Consider the following 502-nt stretch of genomic DNA (forward strand, 5'->3'; position numbering starts at 1 on the left):
GGGGGGGGGGGGGGGGGGGGGGGGGGGGGGGGGGGGGGGGGGGGGCTGTTTAGCAGACTCAGAGATGCGACAGTAAATGCAATGCAAGATCCCTGAGTGCATCCCGGATTGGAAGATAAAAAGATACAAGACTATTACTGGCACAGTTGGGGAAATTTAAATATCCTCTGCCAATGTTAAATTTCTTGAGTGTGACAAGGGGACAGCAGTCACGTGGGGGAGGTCCTCATTCTTCTGCCACTCACTTTCAAATAGTTCCCTTTGAAATCTATCTACATATATCCAGCTGGAAGCAATCTCATTCTTGATCTCCTAAAGCACTTTTCTTTTGACTGCTGTGATTCAGTGACCCCTTACACTGGCTTTCTATGATGTGTGCATTTGCCTCACCTCTTTGACAATGTTTTAATCACTTTTGTATCTCCCTAGCTGCTCAATACATATTTTAATTAATCTAAATAAATAAATAAATAAATAAATAAATAAATAAATAAATAAATAA

The 502-nt window shown here is 42.0% G+C and overlaps 1 protein-coding gene across 3 annotated transcripts in view; it reads right to left on the minus strand.

Moving 5' to 3' along the window:
• Positions 1 to 502, minus strand: part of P2RX6 (purinergic receptor P2X 6) — a 10,591-nt gene that overhangs the window by 3,136 nt on the left and 6,953 nt on the right. The window lies entirely within an intron of this gene.

This window comes from Mirounga leonina, unplaced genomic scaffold (assembly GCF_011800145.1).
Source record: "Mirounga leonina isolate KUSES-001 unplaced genomic scaffold, KU_Mleo_1.0 Mir_481, whole genome shotgun sequence".
Lineage (NCBI taxonomy): Eukaryota > Metazoa > Chordata > Mammalia > Carnivora > Phocidae > Mirounga > Mirounga leonina.